The following is a 16,020-nucleotide window of genomic DNA, read 5'->3' as shown; positions in this document are numbered from 1 at the left end:
AATAAAAGCAGTCAAGGAAACCTCGGAGTTTAAGAAGCGCAGCTCCCTGTGAACCGTGAAAGGAGGGAAATAACACCGATTTCAGAGACCTGGTCGCGACAACGGACCCACCCCCAGGCGAGGAGGAGCTCGGAACCAGCTCCCTGTCAAACTAGCACTTACGTGCCAGGCCGCGCGCGAGGCCCGGGAGTAGGAAGGTGAAGCCGGTTCCTGGAGCTTCCGTGCTGGGGGTTGTGCCGGACAGTGAAGGAGAAATAAAACAGACTGTAAGGAGGGGTGAGGGAGGTCAGCAGGGTGCCAGTCACAGCAGCGTTTCAAGGCAGCTACTTAACCTGCTGACGTTAACTTCCTGAGTGCCTTCTCCAGGCGTGCATGTGAGAGGCCTCTGAGAAGCGGGGTTGTTGCTTCTAGATTAATGGCTGTGTCGAGCCCGGGGGTGGGGGAGTCTTCCTGTGCCGACGTAGAGGGCTGTTCACTGTCATTCAAACTCTTGCGCAGACCGAATTGCCCGTCCCCCAAGGCCATCTAACGAAATGTTGGGGTCATCGCTGGTTCCGTGGTAGCCCCTACCTAGTAGAGTGGTGACCTAATTATCAAACGCGGGACCAAGGACACAGAGAGTTGGCAGGAATGGCAATATTCTGGAATAAGTAGCCATGTGTGTTCTGCCCGCAGCCCTGACTGGCGCTCACTTTGCAGGTCAGGTGCTTTCCTTGGAAGCAGTCGGCCGAGGGGAAGAGCTCGCAGGGCTCAGCGTGGAAGAGGAGTCCGGGCTGTCAGAAGCACAGCAGCACTTCGGAATGTCCCGAGAGGAGAGGCCCTGTGGCTCCCGTGGATGCCCTGCAGACCCCACCCCGATGGGCTGCTGGAGGCCCAGGGTCACCCAGGTCTGCGACCCAAGTCCTGCCTCGCTGAGAATGTGAGGGGCTGTTCCAGCGGGAGGTGACTGTCACCTCTGCAGGGGGCAGGGAGGCTTTAGCCCCGTGACTGTGGGACAAGGCTCACCCTTGTGGCGCCCACGTGGGCCCGAGCCCAGTAAAGGGGCGGGCAGGGGGCGGGGCCACGGCTGCTCAGGGCGCGCGCGTCGCGGGGCTGCGGTGACGGTTGGGCGGTTGGCTCCGCTGGGCGTGCGGCGCCGGTGCCGTTGGCCTGGGTCGCTACGCCCCAGAGCTTCCGCACGTCACGTCCCGGCTGTGCCTCTGGGCTCCTGGCTTCTCACATGGTAACCGTTGTGGCTGCTAGTCCAGGTGGCTCATCCTCCAGAGTGGGCCCAGGACCCTGTGCAGCTGACCTCCGTCCCCCCAGGGCTGACTGAGCCCGGGGTCATCGCGCTCCTCTGACCTGCGAGCTGGGTCACCGCATGCGCTCACACCCCCGGCAGCCCCAGGGGGCTTTGATTACCCGGGATCCTCAGCTGCCTCCCACATGTTGGGGTTGAATTGAATATCCATTAGATGGAGAAACTATAAAAGCCGTATCCCAGCTGAAGGCGTGGTTGTTGCTGCTCACTTTCCTGGAGGCGCCTGCACTTGGCTGAGGTGTGTATGTTTTACTTTGTATCTAACTTGCTTTCAGCAAGCGCTGCTCATCCTCTGGAGGTGGCTGCACTTGGCTGAGGTTTGTATGTTTTACTTTGCATCTATCTTGCTTTCAGCAAGCGCTGCTCATTCTCTGGAGCCAGCTTGGACTTTGTACTGAACTTTAAGCATGTTTTTGTAGCTTTTGTGTTAGACTTGATGTCTGTACTGAACTTAACTTTTGTATTAAACTTGGTGTGTGTTCTGCTCAGTCTCTGGGCTGTGCCACACTCTCTCCGTGGAACCTGTATTTCTTCTGTTATATTAAACTTGTCACTGTCTGTGACTCTGCCCTTGAATTCTTTCCTGTGGCAGAGTCAAGAACCTGGTAAGAGGACTGGGCAGGTTGAGGCTGACTACTGGGCCTCCAGACCCTACCTCTGACATTCCCTCCCATAAGGTAACCCTGACATTTTGGTGTGCGTCCTTCCTTCCAATCTCTTTCCTTCACATTTTTTCCCTAATGAGTTGATGCTTTATTTCTTGCTCAGTGATTTGTGCTTTCTCGCTGTACAGTATGTCTAAGAGTTCTTTCCATGTCCGCACATTAGACCCTTTAATTTCTAATTGCCCTCACCCTTCCAGTACCTGGAAAGGTTTCTGCAGAGAGCTCTTAGCCAAAGCTTTGGCATGGGGATTCTTTATTCTTCTTTGCTGCTGATGATATATTTTTACCCATTTTTCTGTTGAATTGTTTACCATTTTCTTATTGATTTGTAGAAGGAGTCAGTTTAGACACATAGTGTTTTAGAAAAAATACTTACATTCAGAGTAATTAACTGGCATTATCTTTCCAAAAGATTGGACAGATAGGAAGTTAAGATTCTGAGGAGATGCCTCACGGTTTGTGCCTGTGACCCCACATTATTTCTTTATTAATTCTGCCAACTGGGAAGCTGGTAGCTGTGGAAATTAGAAGCTAGTGTTTTCTGTATTTGAATTTCCCCGACGAGGTTGCCATGACTCTTTTACTTTTTCTGTTCATTCTTTTCCTACCAATTCAAGGATGTGAACTGTGTTTATTCACAGAAATTTCCATGGAAACGCTATCTATTCCATTGATGACAATGCATGGGAAGCATACCGCTGGACTGAGAAACTGTGAGTATATCCTCTTCAGATACGAATGCATGGTTTGAGAAAATTTTAGATCTGGGTTTAACTGATTCCCTATAGTATTAATTTTTTTGCTTCAATCAAAATGAATATTTGGAGTTCAGCAAATTAATGTATTTCATTCTAGTTGCTTCTAGGATGCTTCCTTTTTGGAGTAATTTTTTGGTCACTGTCTCATTTCTCGGTCTAAACTTTCCTTCTCAGTTGAATTTATTATTATTTAAAAAAATTTTTTACTGTCCTGTTATCCAAACAACTTTTCATCCAAGCAGAATGAAAACCCACTAATTTAAAATACTTTTTAGTCACTCCCAGTCCTAGCATGATATTCAACTCTTCAACCAAACAGTCTGACATGGGCACAAGCCATTCATAAAAGACATGGACCATAAACAGCTGAGGACCAGCCCCTGTCTTTCTCTGTCCTTACTGAATCCTTGTCACTGTTTATATTTTTTAAAGTTATAATTTGTATACACAAGTTTCACTTTTGTCTTGATTTTTATTTATCTTCATTTCCTATGTCTTTATTGTACAACATCCGTAGTATATCCATATGGTTTTGTTAAGTCATATAGGAAGATAGGGTCTTGTCCAACTTTTTACGGTTATGAAGAGGGTTACTATAAACATTGTTGGGCATGTTGATTTGTTTTTCCTTTTTGGATTATTTCCATGAAAATAAGAAACCATTAGCTAACCGAGGTGAGAAGACAAATCAATCCCAACATCACCTGGTGTCCCCTTCACACATTCTGACCATCACTGCTGTTCCTTCTAAAGTGGTGAATTTCAAATTGAGGTCGGGGTCTTTGATGTATTCTCAGGGCCCCAAGAGTGCAACACCCTCTCCCCCAGCACGTTCCCAGTCTTCACTGCAAGACTAAGGGAAGCAAAAGCCGTAACAGTTGTTGGGTAGGCCCAGGTGTCAGGCTCGTCTGAGGATCATTCCTATCCTCTCCATTCTGGAGAAATCATTGGCTGTATCTCTGAGTTTTCTCATTTATTTCTCAACTGTTCTTTCTGCTTATCATATACTGAGTTTTTTATTAATTGATAGCATTTTTTCATTTGTATAATCTTTAGTTGATTCTTTTTCATGGATGCACGATCTGCTTACAGCTGTCTGAGGATATTAATTCTGCTCTCCTAAAGTCCTCTTATGCTTTCTCTGTTAACTCTGATTCATTGGTTTTAAGCTCTTAAGTTTTCTGTCCTTAATGGAGTTAGCTTTCTCACATTGTTTAGTCATTCCTGAGTACCACTCATCTTTGTAGCTGGAATTCTGCTGCTTACAGCTCTTGGGGAGAGGTGAAATAAGATGCTGGGGCTGGTGGTCCAGATGGGTTCCCCTGAGAATAAGGGAGGTGCAAGGTGGGGTGTGGCTAGTAAGGGAGTGCACCCCTTCTTTCAGGGTCTGGGACCCTGCCCCTTTTTACCACTAGTGCTCCTGCCTGGAGAAAGACACCCTTTGCTGCCTTGTCTGAGGAGGAAGGATATAGGGCTCATGTGCCTCAGGCCGCTCCTACTGCAGTACCCCAACCAATAACTCTGTAGGTGGCTCCAGGGTGTCCGTGGTAGTGGAGCATTTGTAGAGCTGCTTCCATGTTTGAACTAAGCTTGTGGATTTTAAAATTATATCTGTTCTATCATTTTTAGGGATTTGGTAGAGGTTGGAGGGGTAGAGGCTTGGCATGTTCTCCATCTGCCAACTCAAAAAAGCACAACTTTTTAGGAAAATACTTTTGTACCCTTACAGCCTAGAGAAACTCAGACAAATGTGTTATCAGGATACACGTACAAGAATGTTCAAAGCAGCATTGTTTGCAATAACTAAAACAGAGAAAAATCTCAGTATCCATCAAGAGTAGAATGAATAAACAAATTGTGGTATCATCATACAATGGGATACTCTAAGCCAGCATTATTCAGTAGTATCATAATGCAAGCCATACACATAATCTTAAATTTTCTGGTAGCCACCTAAAAAATAAAAAGAAAAAGAAACAGGTGAAATAAATGTTAATATATTTTTTAACCCACATAGCCAAAATATTATTTAAATATGTAATCACTATATACATTACTAATGAGATGTTCTATTTTTATACTGTCTTCAAAATATACAAAGTATTATTATTTCTACTTGTAATTAGTATAAAAATTATTAATTAGGGAGTTCGTATTCTTTTTCCATACTAACTCTTTGAAATCTCAATTTGATTGCTAAATTTTCATTAGAAATATTTAGTCTGTATTAAGATTTCATAAAATTTGCAGTTGAAAAAGTAGCATCATATACCCAAGTTGTTGCAAACCTATTAAACATTTTCTAATAACTGCATTAGATATCAGTTTTTTAATTTAAAAATAATTAAAATTAATGAAATTAAAAGTTCAGTTCCTCAGTCGCACTAGCCACTCTCAAGTACAAAGCACACATAGCTAATGGCTAAGTCATTGGACATGCAGCACAGACACTGAAATGAGCCAGTCTCAGCTACATGCAGCATCTTGAAATTACAAACAGAACGTTGAGTGAAAGAAGTGAGATAGAAAATAGTACACATAAAACGATTCCATTTATATACAGTTCAAGGAGAGGCAAAACTACACTATGCTGTTTATGGCTGACATATAATAGGTAGAACTACATTTGAAAAGCCAGGAAATTATTCTACAAGTCAGGATAATGGTTACCTTTAGGGGTCAGAGAGAGGGTTGTGATTGGAAAGGGGCATTCTGGGGGCTTCATGGGCACTAGCAGTGTTTTTTCTTGACATGATGGTGTTACATGGCTATTTGCCTTATCATTATTAAAATGAACATTTATGTTATGTGCATTTTATATCTCTCAAAAAATAATAATGGGGGGTGGGGAGTCAAATGGCTTCACTTGCAGCCCTGACATAGTTCTATATTGGGGGTTCCATAATAAGGTTTGGGAAAAGAGAGGGGGAAATGGCAGTTCTGCTGATTTTGGTACCAGCCAGAGTCGGGTTCTAACAAGGACTTAGTGACTAGAGGGCAGGCATTAAATATACAATTTGGTGGAAAGAGTAGGTAGGTGTCAGGGGGTGAGTGGGTGGAGATAGATGGACTCAAAAAGAACATGAGAAAAGGTTTGAATAAAAACAGAACAGACAACAACATCTTGATTTCAAGTAAGAATTGAGGCATTTAATTGGCACCATTGCCCAAGTTTCCTCCACATACAGGAGTTAGTCCTCTGTAGCAAATAGTTGTGGTTAGTTTGCATTTTGATTCAGAAATAACCTTTTCATTTTCGAGAATTCTCAGCGAAAATCATTTGACTGAATTACATAAGGATTCATTTGAAGGCCTGCTGTCCCTCCTGCATTTGTAAGTTAGTTAATTGTGTTTATTTATGAGTTTTTAGGTAATGTAAAATATGAAAAATAAGGGGTTCAAATTAGATAATCTCTAAAATTTCTTTCAGCAATAAAATTCTGCAATTCTGTAAGTCTGTGTAGGGTCTCAGCCCATCTCTAGCATTAAATATTTTCTATGTATTTTCAATTTGTTAAATTATATAGACCAGATATAGACAGGAGAAAAATTTCACTTATAGAATAAAAGTGGTAATAAGATCTGAGCAGTTACTGACACACATGTGAGCATTGTTTTATAAGTGTTCATATACCATCTGCTTGTATAGTCTGTGGTCTGCGGATCAAATTTGATCCATAGTCTGTTCTTATACAGCGTAGAAATTAAGAACGGTTGTTACATTTTCAAAGGGCTGTAACAGGAAAAGGAAAAGAAACAAAGAATATGTGACAGAGACTGTATGTGGCCCACAAAGCCTAAAATACATGCTATCTGCCCTTTTTAAAAAGGTCCAAAAAAGTTGGTTTAGTAAAATAGAGGAATTAAAATTAACCTCAGATTGTTGCCTAAAGGAAAAAATATAGACCACCTACATTAATTTGAATGCCATTAACCCAGAATTTTATAATTTAATCTAAATTAACATTTAAATATTAACCAAGCAGATGAATTATGCAAATAATATTAAGGATGATTAAGGAATCAAGAGAACAGATATTAACAATTTCAATGCAGGAATTGTTTTCTCACATTAAAAATAGATGTTTTATGGCCGGCCCGTGGTGCACTCGGGAGAGTGCGGCGCTGGGAGTGTAGCAGCGCTCCCGCGGCGGGTTGGATCCTATATAAGGATGGCCGATGCGCTCCCTGGCTGAACGCGGTGCGGCCGGTCACCAAAAAGACAAAAAAAAAAAAAAAAAAGATGTTTTAAAATGATGGTTAAATGATATGGCTAGAAATGTTTACACTAAGTAAGCATATCAGAAATGCCCCTGACTCCTCACTAATTACAAAACAAAAATCTCTCCAGCCTTGTTGCCAAGGAGGGAATTCTTGTGTAGTATTTCTGTCTGTTTTGAGATACTCTGTTGTTTGCTGTGAAAGTTTGAATTTTATCCTTTCTCAATGGATCCAGAGGTGTGTATGTCATTAATTCTTACTAAGCTAATTAATGATGCTCTTTAGCAAATAGATTCTTCTTTCAAATGTAGAAGGCTTGAGGGAGGATGGGTATAAAGAGCCTCATGTGACACTAAAAATAGTCCTTTGAACTATCAAACCTTCTATGCCTTATGAGGATGACCACTACCATATTGGTCTTCTTGGGCACCGCTGCCATCTGGCCTCCCAAACTGCACACACACATTCTGGAGAAAAACAGATGAGAAAACTGCTCAGTGGAGTAGGCCCTTCATTACTTCTACTATGAAATACTTTGTTAAGCTCATTATCCCATGTTGGCATATGTATTCTAATTCATTAGAAAATATGCCAGTCAATAAATAAAAGCTAAAAAAGAATAATATGCCAAGCACTGTGCCCACTGTTGGAGACACAAAGATGAGAAAGACAGGGTCAGTACCTTCCAGGAAATCATGATCTCTCAGGGTAAAGAAACACATAAGCTCAAACCACAATACAACAAGCACTAAGTGGGTGACAGTGCTGCAGAGGAGCAGAAGAGGCCACAAAGTAGTACAATTACATTTCTTTTAAAAATAGTCATTGCCCTTCTACTCATTCCCCAGCTATTTATTTACTTTATAAATATCTGAGTTTGCTTTATTTCCATGTGTTGGTTTTAAACATGGTGAGCAATGCAGATTAGCAAGACCTATTTTGTGCTTTCAAGGAGTTTATGCTCTGAAGAAATGGGATGCAAAAATAACTATTAAAAAGAAAAAATGAATATGGTCACTAAGAGGTATGAATTGTTTCTGGAGCACAGAAGAAGGAGAGAAGACTTCGAGTTGGGTCAGGGAAGATGTTACTTAGAGCAGTGCTGTTTGAACAGGACCTTGAAGGGCCTTTGGGTATCATCAGACAGACATCTTGGAGAGAATATTCTATGCTTGCAAAGGGAAAGTGGCAGAAAGGGAAAACACAGGAAAGTATTCAAGGAATGCCCTGAGTACCTGTAGGGTACAAGGAGGGAGAATAGAAGATTGGAGCCAGATCTTCTAGGGCTTTGAATACTAAGCAAGGGAGCCACCCCGGGGGTCCCTGTTGTCACAGCAGTGCTCTGAGACTACAGTCAGAGATACAAGTCAGACAACAGTTATACCCATCCAGGTGAAAAGTGAGGGAGAAGCTAGAATCAACAGAAATAAGAGAGTCATCGTGGTCAAGAATGGGTGTTTTCAAATAAAAATCTAGTTCCATGTTGATTTTTGTTGTCTCACCATGTAACTAAAAAAACTGCTTTCATGGAATATTAAGGCAATATAAAGCCAAAAATAAATTTCTACTAATATGATGGAAAGTGTAATTCTGAATAGAGGATTATCTTCCTTTCAAGTGATATTTTGTTTCTTCTTCTTCTTTCTTCTTTCTTTTGTGGCTGGCCAGTAGACATCTTTTATTTCTTCTGGTTATTGAGCTGGCTTAGAAAAACAGAACTAAAACAGGAAGGTGTATGAATGTGAGAATATTCCTTTTAATATTAGAAATTATACATACAGATAAAAACTTTGAGCTGATAATCTAGAATTTGATGAGACTATAACAGGTCATCTAATCAATTCTCCTGGGCTCAGGAAAGATTATCTCCAAAATCTGTCAAAATCTATAATTGTATATTTTATTTATGAGGATCATGACGGTGAGACTCTTAAGAGAGGTACAGGCAAGAAGAGGGGCTCTTGAAAGTCCAAATACAAGTCCAAAGGTTTAGAGTCTAGACAAAAATTCCATATTCAATAGTATCACTCTAAACTCTACTATTTATTCCTACTAATTATGTACCTAATAGCCAATCAAGGCAATATTTTCCTTTTCTTTTTTCTAGAGATTTATCCTGTAATAAAATACAGGCCATTGAAAGACGCACATTTGAAATGCTACCTTTTTTGAAGTCTATGTAATTTTTATAAAAATTGTAAACCTCTTTGCTATTCATTTTGAAATAAGATTAAAATTTTACTAGTAGTAAGTTACTAAAATTACACAGCAAACCCTTTCATCTCTAGCAAAGATTAGTGTGAGCATTATTATGTGATCAGAGTGAATTGTGATGGAGCAATGGCTGACAGCCAGTGTGATTTTGCACCCAGGTGACATTTGGCAATGTCTGGAGACATTTTGGGTTGTCACAGCTGTGGGTGTGCTGCTTGCATACAGTGGGCAGAGACCAGGAATGCTGCTGAACAACCTACAATGTACAGGACAAACCCCCACAACAAAGAACTATCCAGCTCAAAATGTCAAAATGTCAAATAGCACTGAAGTTGTGAAACCCTGTTCTAGAGAAACAAAGATCACTTAACACAAGTATCTATTGAATATTGCACTGTTTTGTATCTAATGCACCACACGTGTAAATATGAGAGTATAAATCATAAGCCAGTAGCTTCCACAGTGGTATTTCTTTGGTGTATGGAGAAAGTATTGAGATTATGTTTCATTGTGTATAAATTTAGAATTACTGCCAAAGGATAAATGTTCTGAAAGAATACCTTTTTTCTTCTTCTCATTTGGCTTGTGTCTTTTTTTTTTTTTTTTGTAGAAATCTTCATTGCAATCTACTCACAGAAGTGAGCTTCAGAACATTTCAGGCGTGGCACAGGTTTCAGTTTTTAAATGAGCTGTAAGAGAAATAGAAGATACAAATGTAAAAAACTACTTATGTATAAAAACACCATACAGTTCTTGGTTAGCTTGGTATAAGCCATTATGAATGCTGAAAAGTATATCTTAACAGCTGATCTGCCCCCCAATCAGCACAGGACCACTCAGAGGAGACTGGTCGGGAATGCAGAATTGCATGGGGTGCAGTTTGATGAAAAAACTAAGGCCCAGATCAGAGATTCTACAGAACACAGATCCACCAGGTCTCTGGAGAGCGGGAAGTACCAATAAGATCAACCATTAAACCCTGAGCTGCACAAAAAGCTTTCCCTAGGGAAACAGCAGCAAAGTAGCAATTTAAACAACCACACAGCTCAAGTTCCCCCGTGTTAGAAGCAAAGGACAAAAATTTAGTTCTGGGCCTGGCACACCACCAGCACCATGGAGCCTGCCTGGGAACTGGAGGCTTGGATCTGGGGACCGGATCCCACTCCCACTTCCAGGCAAACTGCACCAGTGTGTTGGGGCCAGCCTGGGGAACTGAAGCATGGAGAAGAGGACTGGACCACACTCCCACAACCAGACACACCACACCAGCACCTTGGGGCCTGCCCGGGGACCTGAGGTATGGAGAAGGGGACTGGACCTCTCTGCCACAACCAGGCACACCACGCCAGCACCTTGGGTCTCGCCCAGGGACCCAGGGCATGGAGAAGGGGACCGGACCACCCTCCAACAAGTAACACTGAGCCAGCACCTTGGGGCTTACCCAGGGACTCAGGGTATGGAGTCGGGGACCAGACCACTCTCCCACAACCAGGCACAACATGCTAGCATCTTGGAGCCCACCCAGGAACCTGGGGCATGGTGATGGGGACTGGACCTCTCTCCCACAACCAGGCACAACATGCCAGCAACTCAAAGCTCACCCAGGGAACTGGGGCAAGGAGAAGGGGAATGATCCTCTCTCCCACAACCAGGCACACAGAGCGAGCGCTTCAGGGCCCACCCGGGGACCTGAGGCATGGAGAAGGGGACTGGACCTCTCTCCCACAACCAGGCACACCACGCCAGCACCTTGGGTCTCGCCCAGGGACCCAGGGTACAGAGTCGGGGACCGGACCACTCTCCCACAATCAGGCACACTGAGCCAGCACCTTGGGGCCCACCCAGGGACTCAGGGTACAGAGTCGGGGACCGGACCACTCTCCCACAATCAGGCACAACATGCCAGCAACTTGGAGCCCACCCAGGGAACCGTGGCAAGGAGAAGGGGAATGGTCCTCTCTCCCACAACCAGGCACACTGCACCAGTGCTTCAGGGCCTGCCCAGGGACCTGAGGCATGGAGAAGGGGACTGGACCTCTCTCCCACATCCAGGCACACCAAGCCAGCACCTCAGGGCCTGCCCACGGTCCCAGGGCATGGAGAAGGGGACTGGACCACCCTCCCACAACCAGGCACACTGAGCCAGCACCTTGGGCCCTGCCCAGGGACCCAGGGTATGGAGAAGGGGACCGGACTCCCCTCCCACAACGAGGCACACCACGCCAGCACCTTGGGGCCTGCCCGGGGACCTGAGGCAAGGAGAAGGGGAACAGACCTCTCCCACAACCAGGCACACTGAGCCAGCACTTCATGGCCCACCTGGGGAACCGAGGCATGGAGAAGGGGACTGGACCTCTCTCCCACAATCAGGCACATTGAACCAGTGCCTTGGGACGCACCCAGGGACCAAGGGTATGGATTTGGGGACTGGACCTCTCTCCCACAACATGCCAGCAACTCAAAGCTCACCCAGGGAACTGGGGCAAGGAGAATGGGAATGGTCCTCTCTCCCACAATCAGGCACACCATGCCAGTGCTTCAGGGCCCGCCCAGGGACCTGAGGCATGGAGTAGGGAACTGGACCTTTCTCCCACAACCAGGCACACCACGCCAGCACCTTGGGGCCTGCCTCTGACTCAAGGCAAGGAGAAGGGGAATGGACCTCTCTCCCACAACCACGCACATAGAGTCAGTGCTTCAGGGCCCACCGGGGACCTGAGGCACGGAAAAGGGGACTGGACCTCTCTGCCACAACCAGGCACACCACGCCAGCACCTTGGGTCTCGCCCAGGGACCCAGGGCATGGAGAAGGGGCCCGGACCACCCTCCCACAACAAGGAACACTGAGACAGCACCTTGGAGCCCACCCAGGGACTCAGGGTATGGAGTTGGGGACTGGACCTCCCTCCCACAACCAGGCACACCATGCCAGCACCTTGGGGCCTGCCCGGAGACTCAAGGCAAAGAGAAGGGGAATGGACCTCTCTCCGACAACCAGGCACACCAAGCCAGTGCCTCAGGGCCTGCTCACGGTCCCGGGGAATGGAGAAGGGGACTGGACCACCCTCCCACAACCAGGGACTCAGGGCATGGAGAAGGGGACCGGACCTCTCTGCCACAACCAGGCACACCACGCCAGCACCTTGGGTCTCACCCAGGGACCCAGGGCATGGAGAAGGGGCCCGGACCACCCTCCCACAACAAGGAACACTGAGCCAGCACCTTGGAGCCCACCCAGGGACTCAGGGTATGGAGTCAGGGACTGGACCTCCCTCCCACAACCAGGCACACCACGCCAGCACCTTGGGGCCTGCCCGGAAACTCAAGGCAAAGAGAAGGGGAATGGACCTCTCTCCCACAACCAGGCACACCAAGCGAGTGCCTCAGGGCCTGCTCACGGTCCCGGGGCATGGAGAAGGGGACTGGACCACCCTCCCACAACCAGGCACACTGAGCCAGCACCTTGGGCCCTGCCCAGGGACCCAGGGTATGGAGAAGGGGACCGGACTCCCCTCCCACAACGAGGCACACCATGCCAGCACCTTGGGGCCTGCCCGGGGACCTGAGGCAAGGAGAAGGGGAACAGACCTCTCCCACAACCAGGCACACTGAGCCAGCACTTCATGGCCCACCTGGGGAACCGAGGCATGGAGAAGGGGACTGGACCTCTCTCCCACAATCAGGCACATTGAACCAGTGCCTTGGGACGCACCCAGGGACCAAGGGTATGGATTTGGGGACTGGACCTCTCTCCCACAACATGCCAGCAACTCAAAGTTCACCCAGGGAACTGGGGCAAGGAGAATGGGAATGGTCCTCTCTCCCACAATCAGGCACACCATGCCAGTGCTTCAGGGCCCGCCCAGGGACCTGAGGCATGGAGTAGGGAACTGGACCTTTCTCCCACAACCAGGCACACCACGCCAGCACCTTGGGGCCTGCCTCTGACTCAAGGCAAGGAGAAGGGGAATGGACCTCTCTCCCACAACCACGCACATAGAGTCAGTGCTTCAGGGCCCACCGGGGACCTGAGGCACGGAAAAGGGGACTGGACCTCTCTGCCACAACCAGGCACACCACGCCAGCACCTTGGGTCTCGCCCAGGGACCCAGGGCATGGAGAAGGGGCCCGGACCACCCTCCCACAACAAGGAACACTGAGACAGCACCTTGGAGCCCACCCAGGGACTCAGGGTATGGAGTTGGGGACTGGACCTCCCTCCCACAACCAGGCACACCATGCCAGCACCTTGGGGCCTGCCCGGAGACTCAAGGCAAAGAGAAGGGGAATGGACCTCTCTCCGACAACCAGGCACACCAAGCCAGTGCCTCAGGGCCTGCTCACGGTCCCGGGGAATGGAGAAGGGGACTGGACCACCCTCCCACAACCAGGGACTCAGGGCATGGAGAAGGGGACCGGACCTCTCTGCCACAACCAGGCACACCACGCCAGCACCTTGGGTCTCACCCAGGGACCCAGGGCATGGAGAAGGGGCCCGGACCACCCTCCCACAACAAGGAACACTGAGCCAGCACCTTGGAGCCCACCCAGGGACTCAGGGTATGGAGTCAGGGACTGGACCTCCCTCCCACAACCAGGCACACCACGCCAGCACCTTGGGGCCTGCCCGGAAACTCAAGGCAAAGAGAAGGGGAATGGACCTCTCTCCCACAACCAGGCACACCAAGCGAGTGCCTCAGGGCCTGCTCACGGTCCCGGGGCATGGAGAAGGGGACTGGACCACCCTCCCACAACCAGGCACACTGAGCCAGCACCTTGGGCCCCACCCAGGGACTCAGGGCATGCAGAAGGGGACTGGACCACCCTCCCACAACCAGGCACACTGAGCCAGCACCCTGGGCCCCACCCAGGGACTCAGGGCATGGAGAAGGGGACCGGACCACCCTTCCACAACCAGGAACACTGAGCCAGTGCCTTGGGGCCCACCCAGGGACCCGGAGTATGGAGTCGGGGACCAGACCACCCTCCCAGAACCAGGCACAACATGCCAGCATCTTGGAGCCCACCCAGGGACCCGGGGCATGGTGATGGGGACCGGACTTCCCTCCCACAACCAGGCACAACATGCCAGCACCTCGGAGCCCACCCAGGGACCTGAGGCAAGGAGAAGGGGAATGGACCTCTCTCCCATAACCAGGCACATGGCGCCTGTACCTCGGGGCCCACCCAGGGACCCGGGACATGGAGAAGGGGACTGGACCCCTCTCCCACAACTAGGCACATGGTGCCAGTGCCTTGGGCTCTGCCCAGGGACTAGAGGCATGGAGAAGGGGACCAAACACGCCCCACAACCAGGCAAACCGCCAGTGCCAAGGAACATGCCAAAAACAGCACCCCCACATGGGTGGCCCACCACAGCCACCACAATAACCATGGCTGCTGCAAAAGCGGCTAGACGCCTCAGCCACCATGCAGATGGTCCGCCAACCACTGGAGTGCATTCACACAAGAAGAGTCACCAGCAGAGACAAAGAAAAGAAGAGGATGTCTCTTTCCACAAAACCCATTTCAGAGTGACAGAAGAAGCATCTGCTCTATGATAATATTGGGGGACCTGATCACATCTCTCAGCATTGGACAGATCATTTAGGCAACAAATCAACAGAGTAACCATTATTCTTTCAGGAGAGAAGAAATCTAGGGCAATTGGGGGGAGGGGGAGGGAATGGGGGAAGGGGAGAGGTTGGACGAGGGGCATAAAGAATAATATATGATTTGTAACAATATATATGCTAGCAATACTGATTTAATCAATGTATCTCAATGTTCAACCCCCAAAATATCGGTTTTGATTCAATAAATAAAATAAATTATTTAAAAAAGGGGGGGGAAATAATTTTTTTTAAAAAGTGTGTCTTAAGATCCATTCATTTTTTTCAAATGGGGAAACTAAGGTACAAAGAAGCCAAGAAGCTTGTGTAACATATATGACATGCTCTGCCTTCCTTGGTAGTGATCTTTGACATGGGCTACAAAAGGCACCAAGCAACACTCAAATTAGCATCATTATGCGGGCAGGTGAGCTTACTAGGGAGAGCATGGTGCTAAAGACACCAAGGTCACAGGTTCAGATCCAAGTATGGGCCAGCTGCCAAGAAAAAAAGAAATTAGTATCATTACAGGAGGCCCTGTGATGCTTCCCTGATACATGAATGGTCCTTGAAATTACGTTGAATTTAGATTTCTGCTCACATGCAGAGTTTCTAACTGCTTGTACTAGTCCAGTTTTGTTGCTTATAACAAAATACTTGGAATTGGGTAATTTAGAAAAGAAAATGAAACTTATTGCTTACAGTTTCTGAGGCTGGGAAGCCAAAAGTCCATCTGGTGATGGTGACATTGACCCAGGGATCTCACATTGCAAGATGGTGGAAGCAGAGAGAGCAGAGAGAACAAGACAAACTCTCTTCTTTTAGAGCCCTCAGAGCCACCCCCCTGACCACCGTTTTTAATCCATCCACTACTGCACAATCCCACAATCCAATCACCTCTTCAAGGCTCCACCCTTCAATTACCACAATAGGATTTCCCACACTGTTAACAGTCACAGTGGGGATAAGTTTCTAATACATCAGACTTGGGGGACACAATTCAAGCTTCTGTGAGTTTGGGGGGAACATAATTCAATCCACTACACTGCTTAAGCATGTTTAACATGTAGCTGCAGAGAACAAAGCTTAACACAAAGTCCTCCAGGGAGCAAAAGGTGTGCAGATGCTTTCTCAGTGCCAGTTTCTTGTAAATGGTGAAGTAGAAAATTCCAGGAAACCTCTCCCGGAGTACTCATCTCCCCAATCACCCAGAACATTAGTTTTCAAAATTATATACCTCTGAAGTTATG

At 47.1% G+C, this 16,020-nt stretch overlaps 1 long non-coding RNA gene across 1 annotated transcript; it reads left to right on the top strand.

The window, feature by feature from the left end:
• Nucleotides 1–703: 703 nt before the first annotated feature.
• Nucleotides 704–14,815, top strand: LOC134364380 (uncharacterized). The gene is made up of 3 exons (XR_010021847.1): nt 704–887; nt 2,607–2,678; nt 9,769–14,815. It is a non-coding gene; the product is annotated as an uncharacterized LOC134364380 (long non-coding RNA).
• The last annotated feature ends 1,205 nt before the right edge of the window (nt 14,816–16,020 follow it).

The sequence above is a fragment of the Cynocephalus volans genome, chromosome 16 (genome assembly GCF_027409185.1).
Source record: "Cynocephalus volans isolate mCynVol1 chromosome 16, mCynVol1.pri, whole genome shotgun sequence".
NCBI classification, from domain to species: domain Eukaryota; kingdom Metazoa; phylum Chordata; class Mammalia; order Dermoptera; family Cynocephalidae; genus Cynocephalus; species Cynocephalus volans.
Note: the sequence above shows the minus strand (reverse complement) of the source record. Positions and strands in the feature narration are given on the sequence as shown.